Source organism: Canis lupus, chromosome 18, assembly GCF_003254725.2.
Source record: "Canis lupus dingo isolate Sandy chromosome 18, ASM325472v2, whole genome shotgun sequence".
NCBI lineage: Eukaryota > Metazoa > Chordata > Mammalia > Carnivora > Canidae > Canis > Canis lupus.
Window position 1 is genome coordinate 11,768,045 of NC_064260.1, and position 18,402 is coordinate 11,786,446.

The 18,402-nt window shown below is 39.9% G+C and overlaps 1 protein-coding gene across 2 annotated transcripts in view; it reads right to left on the reverse strand.

Moving 5' to 3' along the window:
* Nucleotides 1–18,402, reverse strand: part of STARD3NL (STARD3 N-terminal like) — a 55,815-nt gene that overhangs the window by 35,792 nt on the left and 1,621 nt on the right. The gene's annotated exons all lie outside the window — the stretch shown is intronic.

The following is an 18,402-nucleotide window of genomic DNA, read 5'->3' on the forward strand; positions in this document are numbered from 1 at the left end:
TCCCTCTGCCTGTGTCTCTGCCTCTCTCTTTCTTTGTCTCTCATGAATAAATAAAATACTTATAAAAAAATTAGAAACTTAAATTATAAGGTTACAAAAATCACAAGTATCCTACAGGGAAAAATATTAAAGAAAAGAAAAACAAGAGTATAATTAATAAATAAATCCTAAAGGAGAAGGATAAATGTTCCAAGCTGGGGGATGGATACAATAGGTTTAATTATACTAAACTCTCTACCTTTGCAAATGGATGAAAAATTCCACAAATTTAAAATATATAAATAAACCCAAGAAATAGGAAAATAGGTAAACTTAGACTGGAAATACTAAATCAAGAAGATGTAGATGGCCTGACTACAATGAACCATCCCAAAAAAGAAAAGTAAAAAAGTTGACAAAGAATTACACTGTGTGGAGGTTCCTCAAAGAGTTAAAAATAGACCTGCCCTACGACCCAGCAATTGCACTGTTGGGGATTTACCCCAAAGATACAGATGCAGTGAAACGCCGGGACACCTGCACCCCGATGTTTATAGCAGCAATGGCCACGATAGCCAAACTGTGGAAGGAGCCTCGGTGTCCAACGAAAGATGAATGGATAAAGAAGATGTGGTTTATGTATACAATGGAATATTACTCAGCTATTAGAAATGACAAATACCCACCATTTGCTTCAACGTGGATGGAACTGGAGGGTATTATGCTGAGTGAAGTAAGTCAGTCGGTGAAGGACAAACATTATATGTTCTCATTCATTTGGGGAATATAAATAATAGTGAAAGGGAATAGAAGGGAAGGGAGAAGAAATGTGTGGGAAATACCAGAAAGGGAGACAGAACGTAAAGACTGCTAACTCTGGGAAACGAACTAGGGGTGGTGGAAGGGGAGGAGGGCGGGGGGTGGGAGTGAATGGGTGACGGGCACTGGGGGTTATTCTGTATGTTAGTAAATTGAACACCAATAAAAAATAAATTTAAAAAAAAAAGAATTACACAGCAAAGGAATTAGAGCCAGACAGCTTGTTCAGTATTTCAAAATTTGATTAAAAAGGGTAAAATATTGCAAACTGTTCCAGAACATTAAAAAAAAAAAAAGCTATCATATCATTAAATAAGGCTAGCATAATCCTGACATTATCTGACCAAGAATATACAAGGACAAAGAACACAAGTATAAACATATCCTATCTATGAAGATGTTATTATATAACACTGTATATACCATATATTAGCCTAGTAGCAAAATGAATAATTTCCTTAGCACAGACTGAGTTACCCAGAGTACTGGTACTTAACTTACACTGGAATCATTTAAGCCTCACAATAGCTCCCATGAGTAGGATTCCTATATTCAAATGTATTTCCGAAACATGTCATACATAAGTCAAAACTCATACAAATAAAAACTAAACGCAATAAGGCAGATATTTCTACCCATTAAAATGTTTATTTGCAAAAAAAAAAAATGTTTCTTTGCATTTCAAAAGTATGCATGAACAAAAACATGATTCACATGAGACAAAAAGCTTTGAAATTATATGAATTTTGACTGGTTTTCAGTTTAGGAGGCCTGGCATACTTTCAAACTTTGTGGACTCTTCATCTCCAAATTGACATCTACTGTCTTCCACTTTCCTTCAAGTATGGCTCTTTCAAGTCTCTCCTTCTCCATGTTTTGAAAGAGACAGGGTAATATATTAGTGATATAAGAAAAAAGCGTAAACTGAAAGAAAAAATTAACAACTGCAATGCTGTGTGGCAGGGAACAAGAGGCATCAGAAGAGGAGTGTGTGCCCATCCTTAGGGACACACGTGTGGACAGAGAGGCTATAATGTTGATCTATCAGTATAAGTCAGAAATCTGGACTGTAAGAGGAAATAAACCAAACACCAAGTGTTAGTTTAATCAAAAATAAATAAATAAATAAATAAATAAATAAATAAAGCCACTAAAGATCACGGAAAACTCATTACTTATAAACCATCTGGCCTGTACTTCTGCAAAAAACATCTACAGATGATAAATATGCCATCAAAATTCAGTTGCAAAAGAAAATAACTAGTCTTTCTGGCTCACAGAGAAAGAAATTTATATGTCAAAATATATTGAAGGTTCCATTTAAGTTAATGAAACAAAACCACCTGCACGCATTATGTAGTAAAAGAAACTGCAGGTAAATAAATGATTTTAGGATGAGGAATTTGTAAGAACATCTACAAAGAGAAACATCCGTATATAAAAATCAAAGGTGTCTCTATCTTACATTAGAAGTGAAACTTAACAATGTTTATAGCAGCAATGTCCACAATAGCCAAACTGTGGAAGGAGCCTCGGTGTCCATCGAAAGATGAATGGATAAAGAAGATGTGTATATGTATACAATGGAATATTCCTCAGCCATTAGAAACGACAAATACCCACACTTGCTTCAACGTGGATGGAACTGGAGGGTATTATGCTGAGTGAAATAAGTCAATCGGAGAAGGACAAACATTATATGGTCTCATTCATTTGGGGAATATAAATAATAGTGAAAGGGAATAGAAGGGAAGGGAGAAGAAATGGGTAGGAAATATCAGAAAGGGAGACAGAACATGAAGACTCCTAACTCTGGGAAACAAACTAGGGGTGGTGGAAGGGGAGGAGGGGGGAGTGGGGGTGAATGGGTGACGGGCACTGAGGGGGGCACTTGACGGGATGAGCACTGGGTGTTATTCTGTATGTTGGCAAATTGAACACCAATAAAAAATAAATTTATTATTAAAAAAAAGAAGTAAAACTTAAAGTGATTAAAGACATAATGAAAATCTTAAAATTCAATTAGAAAAATGGGCAAAGGGATCCCTGGGTGGCGCAGCGGTTTAGCGCCTGCCTTTGGCCCAGGGCGCGATCCTGGAGACCCGGGATTGAATCCCACGTTGGGCTCCTGGTGCATGGAGCCTGCTTCTCCCTCTGCCTATGTCTCTGCCTCTGTGTGTGTGTGTGTGTGTGTGTGACTATCATAAATAAATAAAAATTTTTTAAAATTACATAAAAAAAGAAAAATGGGCAAAGACAAGACACATAAGAAAAGAATGTATTGATACTCTAATAAAAAAGAATTCTCATCCGATACCTGTAAATTTTTTAGAGAAGCAAATTAAATTTATGAGATCATCTATTAAATAATTTCCTCAGACCTTCAGGTAGACATCAAACTCTTAAATCTTGCCTAACCTACCACCTGGTCTACTTCTGCCTCCCTCTCCAGAACCACTCACATACTAAAAATCATAAGCACTTCCCTAAAGTAATCACATTCTCTGGAAGCTCTACTTGTATTTTTCTCTCTACCTGGAGTGCTACTCTCGTCATCTCTATGGCTGACTCATCCTATAAGCCTTAACTCAAAGGTTACTTTCTCAGGAAGCCTTGGCTTCTTCCACTCTTTCACACCTCTCTGCCCTGAGAAAAAAATTGGCAACTGCAGTTCCGGAACTTCTATAATGACATTTATTTCACTGCATCAAGATTATTTTTGCTCTTCATTTTTTTTAAAGCAAGTTTGCTTAAAATGTTGGGATTCATCTATTTACCAGTCCCTTCATTCTGGACAGTGAAAGTGGGAGAAATTAAAGACAGACAGACATGGAGCACCTGGGTAGCTCAGTCAATGAAGTGTCTGACTCTTGATTTTGGCTCAGGTCATGATCTCAGGGTGCTGGGATCCAGCCCTTCATCAGGTTCCCTGCTGAAAAGGAGTCTGCTTATCTCTTTCTGTCCCTCCCTCTGCATGTGTGTGCTCGCTCTCTCTTTCTCTAAAATAAGTAAATAAACCTTAGAAGAAAATACAGAAGACTATTGAAAATTGCATCAAAAACACTCAATTGAACAAAATAGATACAAGATCCCAACATTGAAAACTATAAAACACTGCTTAGAAAATAAAGATGAAAATAAATGGAGAGATATATGATGTCTACGGATTAGAAGAATTCATAGTGTTAAAACTTCAATTCTTCCCAAATTGATCTACAGCTACGACTTAATCCTAATAATAATCCCATCAAGTTTTTTTTGGTAGAAATTGACAAAGTAATTCTAAAATATATATAGAAATGCAAAGAAATGAGAATATCCAAAGTAATCTTGAGAAAAAAGAACTAAATTGGAAGACTCACATGGCCTAACTTTGAGATTTTCTATAAAGCTTCAGTCATGAAAATGGTGTGGTACCAGCATAAGATCAACAGATAGATCAATGGAGCTAACAGAGAGCCTAGAAATAGACCTGCACTTCTATGATCATTTGAACCAAGATATCAGAGCAATCCAAAGGTAAAAAGAAAGTTTGTTGGGGATCCCTGGGTGGGGCAGCGGTTTGGCGCCTGCCTTGGGCCCAGGGCAGCGATCCTGGAGACCCAGGATCGAATCCCACGTCGGGCTCCCTGGTGCATGGAGCCTGCTTCTCCCTCTGCCTATGTCTCTGCCTCTCTCTCTCTCTCTCTCTCTCTCTCTCTGTGTGTGTGACTATCATAAATAAATAAAAAATTAAAAAAAAAAAGAAAGTTTGTTTTTAATGAATGATCCTAGGGCAACCAGGTATCAAAACTGAACGGGAAAAAAAAAGAACTTTGAATCCTGACTCCCACTGTACAAAAAATAAGAATGTGTGGGAGAATATTTTTACAACCTTTTCACAGGCAAGGATTTCTTATAGAAGACACAAATCTATAATCATTAAAAAAATTTGTATATGCTGTTTTGAAGGGTTCCCACTGGCGAATGTAGGAAAACCTCAACATGAAAACAAGTAATGACAAGATATGTTGGAAAAACTGAGGGCTGCCTGGGTGGCTCAGGGGTTGAGCATCTGTCTTCAGTTCAGGGCGTGATCCCAGATCCTGGGATGGAGTCCCTCATCGGGCTCCCTATGGGGAACCTGCTTCTCCCTCTACCTATGTCTCTGTCTCTCTTTGTTTCTCTCATGAATAAATAAAGTATTAAAAAAAAAAAAAAAAACAAAGGAAAAACTGAAAGTTGCAAAAGTCCACAGTAGTATTTATTGTAAGAGAGAGAGAGAGAGAGAAAGAAAGAGAGAGAGAGGTTCTCCTTTACAGGAAAAAATGTCACATAAAAAAGGAAGAAGAGATAATATAGTTGGAAAAAATCAATAATTTGTAACCCACAATTGGAGTAACTGAGCCATGTAAAAATCTTCAATGGACACTAAAAATTATTAAGAGATAGTTGAGAAATAGGATCTTCATAATCCAAAGTCTTATTCTTCAGATTATCTAATAATTCCTTTGAGGATAATATATCTTTATAGTGAAGACATCTAGCAGCCACCATCTGTACCAAGTCTTCAAACAGCATTATCAACACTGGAGTCAGCTGACATTATATACCCTCTGATGTGATGCAGTAAGAAATACATAACACCAATTACCTATTGTGACATACCCTTGCCAAAAATGTTTAACCTGATTTTACTCATAAAGAAACAGGGGAGCCTCAGTCAGTTAAGCATCTGCCTTCAGCTCAGGTCATGATCCCAGGTCCTGGGATCCAGTCGCCCCACACTGGGCTCCCTGCTCAGAGGGGGATCTACTTCTCCCTCTCCCTCTGCACCTCCCCCTGTCAGTCTCTCTCGTTCTCTATCAAATAAATAAATAAAATCTTGAAAGGAAAGAAAGAAAGAAACAATCAGACAAACCACAGCATATTGGGATGTTCTCCAAGATACTATTGTGGACTGTTCAAAGAAGTCAACGGGGTTAAAAATAAAACAAGAACAGAAAGAAGGAAAAGTGTGCATACTCTTTGAACTTAAAAAACATAGATACAATTATCAAATGCAATGCAGAAGTCTAGACTAAATGTTGAATTTAAGAAAGAAAAAGAGAAAGAGGGGAAAAGAAAGAAAGAGAGAGAAAGAGAGAGAGAAAGAGAGAAAGAGAAAGAAAAGAAAGAAAAGAAGAAGAAGAAAGAAAGAAAGAAAGAAAGAAAGAAAGAAAGAAAGAAAGAAAGAAAGAAAAAATATCTATAGAAGACAACTGGGGAATTGATTATAGTTCAGTACTCTGGTTATAGAGAATGCCCCTATTCTTAGTAGATGCATGCTGAAGTACTCTGTAGTAGTGTCATGAAGTACACAGCTTAACTTATGAATAGTTCAGAAATACATGAGGACAGAAAGATGTTTTGTAATAGATTTGGCTCTCTTTAACTATCCATCCAACCAGGACCTATAAACATAGATAGGACATACACTTAAATACAATGTATATACAATATGTACATGCATATGTAGCATATAGACATTAAAAGAGCAAAGTCAAATTTTCATTACAAAAAAATAAATCACCAAAGTATGAGCACAGAGGCACTAAATTCATCCTAGAAAACCGCTTAAGCCATTCTACAAAACAGAATGAACAGACATTTTGTATACATTTGCATAATTCTTCTGAATTCTTCTGTACATGACTGTTTGAGACAGTGAGACTAAAAGGAAAACCTCTGTAAGATCTCTAGGCATCCAAATCATTTTGCTCTTTATATAACCAACAAATTATCCCCACACAAATGAAAATTGGTTGAAGACTTCTAAAGTACTTGTGACTGCAGATAGAAGTCAATTTGTATGAACTTTCAGCCAGTGTCAAATACCTAATGGCCTTTTTTGTCCATCGATGGAGGCCCCAATCAAATGATGGAGGGTACATTGAGCAACAGTCTAGGCTCTAAAGTTTGCTCAATTCTTTAGTGAAAATGTGCACAAGATAATTATTTGCTGTAAGCTTTTACTAGCCAAATCTGTCCCACATTTGGTTCCATACAGTAGTACCCAAACTTTCCCCAGACACTTGGGGAAAGGGATTTTTTACAAGGTATCATGCACCGAGGCCCAGGCATACCATGTACTGTTTTATTCATGCAGTTGATTTATTATACTAACTTGTACCTACATTTCAACACCACCTCCTTCTGTTCCTACTTCTCTTTAAGAATTTAAGAATATCCAACTCCATAGTCATCTCTCCATATATATTTTCCAAGGTTTTATTCCAAATATTTATTTTTTAGGTCTCATATTTCCTAGTGTTGTTTACTCACTTGGGATGTAACAAAAGCTTTTATTCTGTCCTGACAAATCTACTCACTCTTCGCTGCTACTTTCTGCTCTCTTCCCCCTGTCCCCAACACACACATTCAAGGTTTTCTATTAAAACCCTCGGTCATTTCTTGCAGTCTTGTCTCACTCAATAATTTCTGCTAATATCAGACCAAAGTAACTGTGTGTGCATAAAAAGGATTTGACCTTTCAATAGTATGCTTCAAGACTAAGATTTATTTAGAAATTAATATTAGTGATGGGGAAAAATTAAAGTAGAAAACAAACATGTTATGGTGCTGCTTTTAGGTCAGTCTTCTTTTTTTTTTAAGATTTTATTTATTTATTCATGATAGACACAGGGAGGGGGGCAGAGACACAGGCAGAGGGAGAAGCAGGCTCCAGGCCGGGAGCCCGATGCGGAACTCGATCCCGGGACTCCAGGGTCACGCCCTGGGCCAAAGGCAGGCGCTAAACCACTGAGCCACCCAGGGATCCCCTTAGGTCAGTCTTCTAACAACACTAATTTATCTCCCAAGCCCAAAGCTGTTTTTATGAAAACCTGACTTCTAAGTGATCTATTTCTATAGCAATAGTAAAAATATTTGTGAACTTTTGACACTGAATATAGACATATTAATGTTTACAGATGGCTGGATAAATCCATAATGATGTTTCCATAATTTGTAAAGCAAACAAAAATATATACTGAGAAGCTGAATCTGGATGTGTACTACAACATTTTAAAATTGCATTTGATAATTTCTGAAAATTCAGAGTTTCCCAGGAATATACCATGTCCACTTTTATTGCTCCACAAATACATTCTGAGCACCAAAAAAATGTGTCAGGTCTTCCTCTGAGCAGTGGGGATGTGGTAATGAACAGACAAAAAAGTTCCTGCCCTCACAGAGCTTACTTTCTAAAGTAAGGGGGCTGAGGATAAACAGAAGAGCACTGTAATTCTTAAACTGGACAGTCAGGATGACCTCCCTAGGAAGGTGGAGCAAAGACCTGCAAGGAGCAGTGTGAGGAGACGGAAGAAGGCCAATGCCCTCAGGTGGGGTGCAGCTGGCCTGGCCACCTAGGAATCCACACAGGTCTTTAGCTTTCAGTTTTGCTGGAACGAAGTAACAGAATAGAGTTGGAGAAGAGGACAAGAGAGAGGTTAAGAAGGGGCAGAGGAGTTTGCAGGCCACTGTAAAACTTTAAGGAGACAGGAAGAAACTGGAAGGTTTTCAGCAGAGGCTCTCTAGCTGAGAGAACCATAGAAGCAGGAAGACCAATCAACGGACATGGCAACAATTCAGGGAAGAGGTGATACAGTGACTCAGCAGACTGGGATGGTAGCAGTGGAGGTGATGAGAAGAGACTAGTTCTAAACATGGAGCCAAAAGCATTTGTTGATGGACTGGGTACGGGGTATGGGATAAAGGAAGGACTCAAGAACTGCGGGTTTTACAGCCGGGGGACACAGAGGGATGGAGTTGCTCTTTACTGAAATCGAGATTATGGATGGGCAACTTCGAGGAAGAACTTCTATCAGTTTAGTTTCGACACACAGAGTGTGAGGCACTTATTAATATCCAAGTGGAGGGATGCCTGAGTGGCTCAGTGGCTGAATGTCTGCCTTCGGCCCAGGATGTGATTCTGGGGTCTGGGATTGAGTCCCACATCAGGCTCCCTACATGGAGCCTGCTTCTCCCTCTGCCTGTGTCTCTGCCTCTCTCTCTCTCCATGTCTCTCATGACTAAATAAATAAAATCTTTAAAAAAAAACATTCAAATGGACAGTATTTATGATTAAAGTAGCTGGAAATAAGTCAGGAGTTCAGGAGATAGATCTTAGCTAGACATAGAAATCTGAGAGTCGACAGCATACAGATGGAAGGTCAAACCATGAGACAGAACAGAAAGTTGAATGTTCTCCCTTCTTTCCATAAAAGTGAGAAAATAACAAAGTGCCTTTATTTGTAGAGCAGAAAATAAGAAAGTAGGTCCACTAAAAGTTCCCATTTTGTTAAACAATAAGCGCTGAACACCTACAAAATGTAAAACCCCAAGGATATTTAAAAGGATTCAAAATGCAATGCAAGAGATCATCACCTACTCTCAGCAGAACTTCCATCTAATTGAGGAGACAGATAAATAAGAGAAGGGAATGACCAAAGAAAAAGAAAGGAAGGAAGTCAAGTATGTCCCCCTGAGAATAACCATGTCCTTGGGTGTGGCCTGGTCCAGGAAAAGATGAACCAGTTGGAGAGAGGAAGGACATCTGACAATGTATATTTGTTCTTCCATAGATCACAGGTTGGCAAAATGGCAGCATGCCATGGAGTGGCCAGTCATGTTGGGTAGTTCATATTGTTAGCTCACTACCTCTGCAGGGGTTGACAACTTGGTAGGGAGTTATGCCCCCCGACTGGCGAGTCAGATGGCTGGTATGTTACAGCTACATCTCATCAGTGTTAAAAAAAAATAAAAAATAAAAAATAAAAAAGTCTCTCTCAAGATGGGCTCTGGCAAACAAGAACATTCATCTTTTTCAGAAACTGCTATCAGGTGGCCAAGAATAACTGGAATGACATGGTCTTTATAGCTACCTTCCTGCAGCTTCTATTGTCTCTCTCCAAACTCTGATTCTCCTCCTAGTAGAGCTCTCCTAGTGCTCAAATGGATTTTCCAGCTTTTCTCCCCTTCTCAGCTTTAGCTCTAACTTCTCAACTCATATATTTCCTTCACAGCTCACCTAGAAACAACTTTATTTTAATCTTCTAGGTCACAGAAGCTATACATAACCCCATTTCCCTTCATGAGTCAAAGTCATTTCCACAGGTATAAAACACTGCTGATTTTTTTTGGTTGCTGACTACCCACCATTTTCCAGAACTTGTTCTTGTTCCCACAGAAGGAAATCTACTTTTAGCTTTCCTAAAAAATCACAAGAGATCAGTTATTATGGCTATTATGGAGTTAGCACTATTTTTCCCAATTTTGAATTCATTAGTACTCTCAACCATCAGGAGTCGGCAATTCGGACAACCATGTTGCTCCTGACCACACACATTCTCATGAATATTTAAAACTTCATCTTAGGGATGTGCTGCCAGCTTTAGCTATCATGGAGTCAACAGTCATTATTTTCTAGACAGCTGAGGTCTGTTGGAGGAGATCATCAAGAAGACGTGACCACCAGCCAACCTGTGAGCTGGACCTGGCCAACTGGAGGCTCCCCATCCCCTTTCCTGTCCTTGGAATGTGTGTTCTGCTTGCCTTCCTCACTCCCAGAAGCTGCTCCAAAGATACAGCCTTGAAATAGAACTGTGGTGCTGAAGCCATCTGGACTGGGTGTATGACTGACTAAACTCGCTGGAGGCCTCGATGTAAACTTTTAAAGATTCTGGAGGCTGGGTGAGGAAAACTATTCATCTTGCAGCTGCTCAAACAAGCCTTGTAAGTTAAGTTCCTTGGTTCCTTACAACTGCCACAGCCAATGTGAAGTGAACTGACTCCTTCTTCACTCTGTCCCTGTCCTATACACACAGGGGCCAGTTTCGGGTTACACTCTGGAAGCTCCAGAGGAAGTTGTAAACCAACAAAATCCCTCAATTAAGAAACCTGAAATATTTTTCAGTGCATTTGAGGACATCTCTGCACCACGTAATGCAACTTCTTTAGTGCTTAGTGCAAGCAATTTTCAAATGGAGACTTTTGGTTCTCAGAACAAACTATAATCTTATTGATCTAGATCTGAAAATCAGTTAATAGCCCAAGGCAGTGAGCTCACTGGTCGCCTGGGAATCACAGGCAAGGGGTTACCAGTGTATACTTCTCTTAGTAACCATCTTTCTTCATCTCAATGACTAGAATTAAGAATGTGTTCATCACACATTCTCCATAGGCCTCTCCAAACTTCTGTTCTCTACACAGGAGGGAAATAGCAGCTAAATTCCAAGTAGCCAGCTGATGAGTAGACAGCAAACCTAAGGTGGCTATCCAGAAGCGAGTAGGGTTTCTTTTTATTCAACAACACAAGACTCCTTCTGTGAAAGAGGAGAAATAAGCATTCCTGCAAGGATCACTCTAGCTGACAAAGCCATCCTCTACTCACCGCTCCTATAGTGGCTCCGACGCAGGGAGAACTGGTACCCTAGGAGTGACGCCAGGGAAGACAGAGTATCAACCGCCCCTGGCGTTATCCAAGGCCAACTTTCTAATTCACAAACGAGAGCAAGCCAATAAAAGGATTTGTTATTCACATCTTTGCCCAGGCCTATCTGCCAACAGGCAGACGTTACACGTGTTATCTCCTCCACTCTGACATACAGATATGGCACACAGTTCCTAATATAATTACTAATCTCTACCGTGGATGAAGATCAGCTTGGTGCATATGACAGATAAGGAAAATCAATGGCAAAATCGTGATGCCTGGATTTTTTAAAAAAGTAATCTTTTCTTTTGTCATCTGACTTCTTAGGTGGTCACACAGGAAACTGACCTTCAGGAGATCAGCACCAGTAGACTTTATCAACCTAGCTTACGCTTCAGAAAACAGAATCACAAAAGCAAAGACCAACTAATTATAAGACTCAATGCAACTATAGGGTGATATACCCAGAAAACTGAATTATAGCTTCATAATGAGAATGGATGCAGAGAACGTTACAGAGGCAGAGGACATCACAAAAGTAGTAGGATCTCTTTAAGCTCTCAAGGTTCTCGATAAAGGTTTGACACCAGCTCCATTATTTGCTCTCAATGTAACAAGAGATAAGCAATTACAAAATCAAAAAGAAAATTATAAGAATGACTTAAAAATACAGATAACGATGTAAAACATATATACTACCTGTAAATATTTCAAACATGTTTAAGGTAGGAAAAAACTAACAAATAATAACCCATAAGGTCTTGTGTACAGTTTTTACTACAAAGACAATGCATTTATTTTCATTCTGCCATGAGTTCCATCCTCCGAACTGGGGACCATGTCATTCCCCTAAGATCTCTATTGGACTTTCCCAGTTTTCCCAATTATCATTTATTCACATTACTCCAATAATTCAGAATCACTTATCCTCGAAACACCCTCCATGCTGGTATCATGCTAGGTTTTTAAAAATGAAAACTTGAATGTTCATTTCATCCCTCTACTCCAAACTCAATTTCTCTCTAGCCATAGAGAACCAGGGCTCTAGCCATAGGAACCTATTTTTAGTTCCCAATACAGGAGGAAGTTCAACATGTATGCCTTTGCCCTAATGCTCCCTCTTCCTAGAGAGCCTTTTCGTCTGAGCCCTTAAACAACAACAATAAGTCATTGTTCAAGGAAGCTTAAGTACCACTTCCTCAAAGAAACCTTCTGTGGCCCCACTGCATGACACACATGGCACATATCTTTAATGGCACCTCTAATCTTTCACACATTTTTTCACATGTCCTTTTCTCAGTGCTATCAAGAGTTCCTACAAGACACGTCTATATCCTTTGCACCTGGGGAAATACCTGGTCATATGTTAAGCATTTGTTTGTTCAATTCATGAATCACTAATATCATTGTAAAGAAGTCTGGGGTCTGGGTACTTGTTAACCAAAATTAGGCAAGTTTACACACATGTCTGGAGTTTCAATATATTACATTAAAGGAACCAAAAATACTTGAACTTTCTTGAATTATTATAACTGACAAAACAATCAGAATGCCCTGATTTAATGATTTTGATCATCTCTTTTTCCAAGGTATTTGGAAAGGGGGTTAAAGATTTTATTTATTTATTTGACAGAAAGAGACACAGAGACAGAGAGAGCACCAGCAGGAGGAGCGGCAGAGGGAGAGGGAGCTGGATACAGGGCTTTATGCCAAGACCCTGAGATCATGCATGATCTGACCCGAAGCCAGATACTTAACCGACTGAGCCACACAGGGACCCTTACAGTGTATTCTGAATGCTATTTACTGAAGTTACTCCAAAACAACACACTACATAAACTGAAACAAATATATGGAAAAAGAGAAAGAAATCACTATGTGAATGGGACCCAAACAGACAGATATGTAAGTATCTACCACAAGTAAGACACTATGCTAGAGCTATGAGGAAAACTAAGATGGAAAAGACGTGACTCTGATCCTCAAGTAGAATTAGTTTTATAAAGGAGGTAAAATAGTTATACAAATAATGAGGAATCAAAGCCTAAGATAATTATAATACAGAGAACACTGAACTTTAGGTTGTGGTGACCAGAAAAGGCTTCATGAAAAAGCTGGCCCAAAAGGAAACATGACCTTGCAAGAAACGGAAAGATAGTATATTTTGAGGAAGAAGAGGAGTAGAATAGATTAAAAAGAGGCATAGGAGCACGTCCAGGAGCAGTGAGCCACGGATGGTCTGGGAGGGGCCCCACGTGAGGAAGCTTCAGAAGGTACAGCTGGACCAGGAAGGAGGACAGGTGACAAGGCCCATGGATGGGGAACAGGGGAGCATGGGCTTGATTTCACACTGAGAGCAGAGGCATGAGGGCACACAGGCTCAACTAAAGAGGCCAGAGTCTGAGGATGAGGATAATGCACTGAAGACCACAGCCATCCATCTGCTACTGAAATGTAAGCAGAGGTACTGGTTATTCAAAGCATTAAAGGTGGACTCGGGATCCCTGGGTGGCGCAGCGGTTTAGCGCCTGCCTTTGGCCTAGGGCGCGATCCTGGAGACCCGGGATCGAATCCCACGTCAGGCTTCCGGTGCATGGAGCCTGCTTCTCCCTCTGCCTATGTCTCTGCCTCTCTCTCTCTCTGTGTGACTATCATAAATAAATTTAAAAAAAACTGTTTTAAATGTGGACTCAACTGATTTCTGGCTGTCAACAAAGAGAGGTATAGTTGGGGTTTGTTTCTCCAGGATACAGCCGTTCCGGGATTCCAGAATTTATGTTTTCTCAATGTCCTATAAAAATATCTATTTTACCACCTGGAAAAGTAGAGGGCATGAGAGAAACAGTTACCAATGTGCCGAAGGGCCAGAGAGTACAGAACTTTCAAATGGTCTGCACTGAGCAGCAGAGCACTGAAAGTTCAAAGGGTGTCGGATGGCCAGCTTTCATTCTCATGCTGGCTTACAAAGCAGCAAGACACCCACTTCTAGTCTGGGAGCCCCTTGCCATCCACCCTCATTTCCAGAGCCTTCAAAGGGAAACATGCCCCTCACACATATTTCTGCCATCAAATGCACACACACCTCTCTATCATCTCACACCGCTGCAATGTTTACACACAAAAATACCCAGCCCAAAATGTCAACAGGATGAGAAATCCAGACACAAAGCAATCAGAACAGCAGCTGGCAGAGAAGGCCTCTCTAAGTGTCGGCTCTTATCAATAATGCCCAAAGTCCTGGCTGGCTTCCTACCTCGGCTGGAGAAATTTCTAATAGCTCAGGAGCTCCTTGCTTTGATGAACTTAACTACTATACAAATAGGAAAATGTACTTGAAACTCCCTGGTTCCACAGCTTTAGCTCAACAAGCAAGTAGTTAATTAAAAAAAACAAACAAACGAACACCTGCAAATATATTTTCCTAAAACGAAAAGCAAACAAGAATATACCTGGGCGAGCAATAATGCACAGTATTTGAAAAGTATCCTGCCCTGTAAAACAGGGGTCGTGGAAACCTGTGATTACCATAACTTAGAAGGCACTAGGCAAAATTCCTCTCAACTCCCAAGTTTTACACACTGAGGATACCCACTGGTCCCAGGATATTTTTTGGAAAACGAGAAGAAATAGAGGAGAAGGGTTTTAAACTAGAGGGCTGACCAAACCCATTACTTACTTCCCCAATACCTGCCCAGGAACATCCTGCAGGCTTAAACAGCTGAGGCAGGGATCCTGGGTGAGATGTCCTGCTTTGATGTGGAGTCACCACAACAGGTACCTTCCAGATCCAGATGGAGAACAAGCCAAACAAGTGAAATAGCACAGAAAGCCTCGAGCTCTGCAGGACATGGGAGCCTGCAACAGCTGGTGGGAGCCCCTGCTGCCTTGAGCCAGGGATGTGGACTAGGCTTCTTAGCTCAGCAGGACACCCACCACTGGCTAGGCTCTCTGGGCCTTTTCTAATCTTTAATATTAAAAAGTGGACTTGATATTACTTTTTCCAATACCATCAAGACAGACAATAACGATTTTTACTTGCGACAATGTGCCTTCAACATCTATAACCCCATAAACATGAGCTCCTCTCAAGGGAATTGAGGGTCAGAAGTCAGATCCTTAACTGAAACGGTAAAGAGGTTCTGTTGAATCAAAGCCAAGAAAACCATAACAGTGCCTCTCTCAAAGATGAAATGATAAATAAAACTAAAGGGCTCTACAAACCACAAAAAAGTTTGCATGTTATAACATGAATCCTTAAGTGTCTTTTAGACTCAAGCAAACATATATGTATAAGAGTGTATGACCAAGGATACCAGGTAATATAATTCTACTTTGACTAATGAAAGACAATCTCTATTAACTTATATAAGGAGAGTCAAAAAGCCACCAGAAAGTACTTTCTTGTACACTGTTAGTTTACTATTATTCACCTGCCATATCCCAATCATAATGAACTAAGCCTGGAAATGAATAATAAGTATTTTTAAATTTGTAGGAACATAGTAACCCATTTTCAACCATGAAACTCATGAAATTATTTTTACTTTTTTTAAAAAATGATTATATATTACCAAGAAAGAGAAGTTATATTTCTGAGCTAACCCGAGGACTTCCTCAATTCCAGGAAGAAACTCCACTTGCTAACAGAAACTATGAGCCTGCAATTCTAGACAATGTTCTCATACTTGGAAGTACACGGTTAAATCTGGAAAACCAGTAACAAGTTTTGAACTCCATTTCAAAGATGTGGGCAATCAGGGTCACCTGGGTGGCTCAAGTCATGATCCCAGGGTCCCAGAATGGAGCCCTATGTCGGGCTCCTTACTCAGCAGGGAGCCTGCTTCTCCCTCTCCCTCTCTCACTGTCACTGTGACTCCCTCTATCTCTCTCTCTCTCAAACAAAATTATTTTAAAAAAATTTTTTAAAAGATGTATGCAATTAATCCTTAAATCTTAAAGTCATTTTGAAACTACTATCTTTCTTCTAACAAAAATCAAGGATTCATTCAGAAAGTCTGCAGCTGCTCCCTGCTGAGAAAAGGTAAGGAAAATAAGGCAATGGACTGTACTAGCCCAAGAAATATTACTACCTTGAATGAGTTGATGGACAATAAATTCACCATGTTGAAATATTGTATTCTCAGGAGCGCCTGGGTGGCTCAGTCAGTTAAGTGTCTGGCTCTTGCAGGTTATGTCTCAGGGTCATGAGATTGAGCCCCACATCAGGCTCTGCACTGAGCCTGGAAACTGCTTAAGATTCTCTCTCCTCTCTGTGTCCCTCCCTCCCCACTCTCCCACCTGCTCATTCAAGATCTCTCAAAAAAAAAGAAATATTGTATTTTCATATATGTAGAAACCCATTGTGATGGAACTTTTATGAAGTATAACAGAAAAAAATATTTGGCTGAGATTCAGTAAGGTAAGAACTTGGTGCCAGTTATGCTTTGAAAATCTGGGCCTCAAGGATATTCATAAATTGTAAAGTTGACAAAGCAAACTAGTATTTTTTTGCATTTAAAAAGGAACGGTAATAGGTACGTAATAAATCAATCGATTTGAAGTCATCCTGGGGATCCCTGGGTGGTGCAGCGGTTTGGCGCCTGCCTTTGGCCCAGGGCGCGATCCTGGAGACCCGGGATCGAATCCCACGTCGGGCTCCCGGTGCATGGAGCCTGCTTCTCCCTCTGCCTGTGTCTCTGCCTCTCTCTCTCTCTCTCTGTGACTATCATAAATAAATAAAAATTTAAAAAAAAAAAAAAAAAAGAAGTCATCCTTATATCTTCCAGTTTAGCAATCTGTACTTCTTATCCAACCACTACTTACAAGAACTAGGAAATAAACTCAGAATGTAATTTTCTTCATTTGTATTTCTGAATCTCTCTGCTCTTCAGCTAATGTGTAGAAGATGTGTGACTTGTTATTTGATCATTAAAATGTAATAATTATTTAAAAAAAAAAAAAAAAGAAAATCTGGGCCTCCACAACTTGACCTTTAAATTGAGAGGACTGGGGGCGCCTGGGTGGCTCAGTCCATTATGCATCTCCCCTCGGCTCTGATCACAATCTTGGAGTCCTGGGATCAAGCCCCACATTGGGCTCCCTGCTCAGTGGGGAGTCAGCTTCTCCCTCTCCTTCTGCCCCTCCTCCTACTCATGCCTGTGCTCTCCCCCCCCCAAATAAATAAAATCTTTATAAAATGAGAGAACTGAATCATCATGACCTCTAAAATATCATTTCAAAAATATAATTTCAAATAACAGAGATTTGTAGCTACTGCTATATATTCAGGGAAGCAGTGAGGTGGAGTAGCATGGATTAGACTTTGGGGGCAGGCTAACTGGAGTGTTCAAATCTTTACTCACTCAGTACAAGCTGGACAGCCAAAGGGTAAGCTTCCTTTCTGATCAAGAAGGGATCATATTTACCTCTGCAATATGTTGGAAGGATAAGAATGTATGTAATGCACCTGACACACTGTAGGCACTAAATAAAGGCAGGCATTAAGTCTCTGGTCAGTTCAAAGCTCTCATGGAAAATGGTAATCCACTTGACAGTGCAGTTTCCTAGAACTCAGCTTGGACAAGAGCTGGGATTGACAGCCAGTTCTTTCCAAAGGGCCAACACATAAAGATAATACTGGAGGATTCATAGGAAGGAAGGATAAAAGCAGGGAGCTGAGAATAAGCAGAGGCTTAAAGTCCTGCACATAATAATGAACACACACAAAAAAATAGCATGGGACACAGTGCTCAAGGGAAGAGGACATATTTTCATTGAGAGGTGACTACTGGTGAAAAAAATACGTAATGAGTTGCTGCAATGATTTCATAACCAAAATAAAGCAGAGAGCTGGCTAGAGTCTATGAATGTCACTAAATAAAGAGGGATTGGCAATACACAAATCCTATGTCCTCTGCCTGTCTGCACGGGGTTCAGATGATGCAGCTCACACCCAGCTCTCCACTGTCATCTCCCCCCCTTCACTCTCTCCAAGGTTCACTCCATTGCACATAGCTTCTCTTCTACCCCTGGAACATGCTCCTTTGCACTGCAGTGTCTGCCTGGAAACTTCCACCGATCTTCCTGTGGGCTGACTCATTCCAAACATTCACGTCTCATGAAACTGTCACTTCCTCAAGGAAGTCTTCTCT